A 4,078-nucleotide genomic window follows, 5' to 3' on the forward strand; every position below is an offset into this window, starting at 1 on the left:
TTTTCTTACTTGACACAGGACATAATTCAATATTCTCTAAAATTGTTGTTGCCTATCTCAAAAAGTAGAGTAGATACTGTCTACATGCCCACAAACTCATATCTTTTCCCAAGCACACAAATAGATGATACTTCCCAGTTTCTGTTGCAATTAAATGTGTGATAAGATTGAGTTCTAGCCAATGAAATATGGACATAAATGACATAAGCCACGATTAGCCTGAAACAAAAGAAGTTCCCATGTAAGATCTTTGGACCTACTATCTGATTGAAGAGGTCTTAGAGGACCTAGAATAGGGAAGGGTCTGCACCCCACCCCAAATACTAGTTAGGCCTCCAAATTAGAGCTACCGAAATGGGACTATTGAAAGATTGAGAAATAAATGCACTATGCTAGGCCACTGAAATCCGGTATTTAACTATTAGAGTAGCTAACACTACAACTTAATTAACACCAAGAATCATCGTTTTCACTACAAGAAAAGATTCCTATCTTTTGATGCTTAAAATCACGGAATTCATGCTCACTTCAGCATCACATATACTAAAATTGGAACAATACAGAGAAGATTAATGTGGCCCCTACACAAGGATGACATGCAAATTTGTGAAGTGTTCCATATTTTTTTACCCCAAAGATACAGATATAGTGAAATGACAGGACAACTGCACCCCAATGTTTATAGCAGCAGTGGCCACAATAGCCAATCTGTGGAAGGAGCCACAATGTCCTGCAACAGATGAATGGACAAAGAAGATGTGGTCTATAGATACAATGGAATATTACTTAGCCATTAGAAAGGATGAATGCCCACCATTTGTGTTAACATGGATGGAACTGGAGGGTATGATGCTGAGTGAAATAAGTCAATAGGAGAAAGAATTATCATATGGTTTCATTCATATGTGGAATATAAGAAATGGTGAAAGGGACCATAAAGAAAGGGGGAAACTGAGTGGGAAAAAATTAGAAAGGAAAACAAGCCATAAGAGACTCCTAATTCTGGGAAACAGAGTTGCAGAAGGGGATTTGGGTAGGGGGAAGGAGTAACTGGGCATTAAGGAGGGTACATGATGAGATGAGCACCAGATGTTATACTCTATTTTGGCAAATTGAATTTAAATAAAATTTGAATTTTTTTAAAAACAATTACAGAATTCTGGAGTAAAGAGCGAAATAAGAAATCACTTAGTCTAATATGTTCGGCATTTACCAAACCCCAAGTTTGTCAATAATTCTTCATGAACTCTCTTCCAAGTGGGATTATTCACTTCTGGATTCAATTCTCACATTCTTTCATTATTTCTAGACTGGGTTTGCTTCTACCTTCCTTGAGTATGATATTTGATATCTTACCTCTTCAGGAATGATGCTTGGCTTTAGGTTACTCCAAAAGGGCAATGTAAATTCATAAGCAAATTATGCAAGATTATAAATAGCAAATGTTCAAGGTGCTAATATTGTTTGGGATGAAGTTATATGCCAAACATTTGTGTAAGCATAAAAATAATTTTTATATTCTCCTTCCAGATGAGCAATATCCAGGAATTTAATACTTAGAATATTGGTTCCTATTAAATAGTTACTGTGACTTTCCATGATTTTACCTTGGGAATTTTTTTATTTCTCCTGAATCTATCTTCCCCATTGTGATTACTCCTCCATTACTTCAAAACAATCTCCCACATACCTGTCACTGATGAAAACTCTAGAATTAGTTTTGGTCTTTGGTCAGCCTGATTCTTCCAGAAGCATTTTTTCAACACTTTTTTAAAAAAATATATTCACAATTGTAAATATGTAATTTTTTTTACATCACAAACATTTAGTCTCTATTTAAGAACCTTGGTTCAGTGCTTAATAACATTAACAGCATCACCATATGATCTGCTCTATGAAATCTTGTTTTGTAATAAATCTTCCCAAACCATCTTGGGCTTTCTGTCTTCTTCCTTTCTCTTTTTGCTTCCTCAAGCAGTTCACATTTAACCTTAAAGGATTCAGTTTACTTCTGTTGTACAAAAATGTCTTTATACCTTATATGCCACTGCTACAATAAAAGCTTATATTATAGTAGTTAATATGAAACAAAGTATACCTTAAGCAAATTGCATATTAGAGGTTTTATTTAAATGTCAAAGTAAAACTTTATCATTTAAACAAGCTCATAATCATAGCAACAAATTTCAAGTTCTGTGTATTTTGAAGATTTATATCCCATTACAGAGTCAGTAACCCTTTAAAAAGCCATGGAGCATCAAAATGGTTCTTTAATAGTTGCAACATGTGTAGTCTTCCTTCTTTGTGGTAAAAATTTCCATTCCATGTTTTTCAGCATCTTATTTTCTTCCTCCCAAGGTCCATCTCCTTTTTCTGAAAACAAAACAAAACAAAAACAAAAACAAAACAGTAACAGAATTATCATCCTCTCTTAATAATTACAGTCAGGATGTTTCATAAAACTTATGTTTAATGGGACTCCTGGGTGGCTCTTGGCTTGGGTTGTGATCCCAGGGTCCCGGGATCGAATCCCACATTGGGCTCCCTGCATGGAGTCTGCTTCTCCCTCTGCCGGTGTCTCTGCCTCTCTCTCTCCGTGTCTCTCATGAATAAATAATACAATCTTTAAAAAAAAAAAACTTACATTTAAATGTGACTATCTGAAATCCATTTGATGAATTTTTGTATTACTATAGTGTGGGGTGTTTGTTTCTTGGGAATTTGTGAGTCTTTTCATCTAACCCAATGGTTATATTGATAAAATATTGATAACTTTTGTTTTCAGAATGAACGAATACTATTCCTGACTGTGAGGCTTCAGAATAGTTTTCCGTCGTGTTATTTTCATATACAAAAATGTTACTAATGCTTCGTCTATTTTAATGTCCCATATATTACTTCTCTGTTCTGATTTCCTTTCACACATCCTAGTGGGCTAGTTATTGATACCTTTGGATCAGCATCACTACTATAGATTCCTAATTATTCTCTCTCTCCACATGTTAGTCTCTTCTGTATATAATGGTCTTATTACTTTTCCTAAAATTATAACATTAGATCATTTTCTCAATGAAACACCTTCTATTGCTAATCAAAGTAGTAATCTCTCGGTTAATTAATTACCTCTTACTCATTTTTGTAACCCTCCCTCCTAATACCAAGTTAAGCTTTATTAAATAAATTTTTTTTTTAGCTAATGGCTTCAAAATTATTTCAAGTGGGTACTAGAGGAGTATGTATCAAAAAGCAAGTAATATTGCAAGGAAAAAGAAAAATAATATATAATGAGTTCCTGTCATATTATATTACATATTCCCCCAAACAGCCTGTGAGCTAAATATCATTATCATCATTTCATAGATGTGAAACTAAAGCTAAAAATTTAACTGATAGTCAAGTGCACACAACTTGAAAGTGGCAAGCCAAAGGTCAAAGATGGCTTTGACTATAATCCCTTTTTGCCTCTTTCTCTGGCTGCAGGCAGTGTCATCTATGTTTTAAATCACAATCGTAGGTTTCTCAGCTAGGAGAGAAGGGAAAATTCTATGATAGGCACAGGGAACAGTATGAACAAATAGGTACTCATATACATGGGGCATTTGGGAAAATTTGAGTTGTCACCTATTGTTGGAGCACAGTTCCACCACCACTTTCATTGGTGAATCAGGTGGACAGACTGGGGAACCTGTCAGTGTTCTAGAGCAGAACTTGGGGTAGAGGGAAGAATTACTCACTAAGCAGTTAGTTGGTAATATATATATATATATATATAGAGAGAGAGAGAGAGAGAGAAAGGTTTTATATATATATATATATATATATATATATATATATATATATATATATATAATACCAGAGGCATTCTGGAGCAAGACAGAGCTATCAGCTCTCTCATCTTCAAAGGTAACCACAATTTTAACTTCTGAAATTTAGTTTCTGAAGTTTATATTAAAGGAATCATGTAGTTACATTATTTGATGTCTGGTTTCTTTCAGCCAACGTTGTATTTGTGAGATTCATTCATATTGTGTATGTAGAAATAAATTATGTTTACTTTCCCTTTCATCTTATGAATGTG

General features: G+C 34.2%; 1 non-coding gene across 1 annotated transcript; it reads left to right on the plus strand.

The window, feature by feature from the left end:
- The first annotated feature begins 519 nt into the window (after positions 1–519).
- Positions 520–626, plus strand: LOC112654249 (U6 spliceosomal RNA). The gene has a single exon (XR_003132898.1). It is a non-coding gene; the product is annotated as a U6 spliceosomal RNA (small nuclear RNA).
- Positions 627–4,078: the final 3,452 nt, after the last annotated feature.

Source organism: Canis lupus, chromosome 3 (assembly GCF_003254725.2).
Source record: "Canis lupus dingo isolate Sandy chromosome 3, ASM325472v2, whole genome shotgun sequence".
Taxonomy (NCBI): Eukaryota; Metazoa; Chordata; class Mammalia; order Carnivora; family Canidae; genus Canis; species Canis lupus.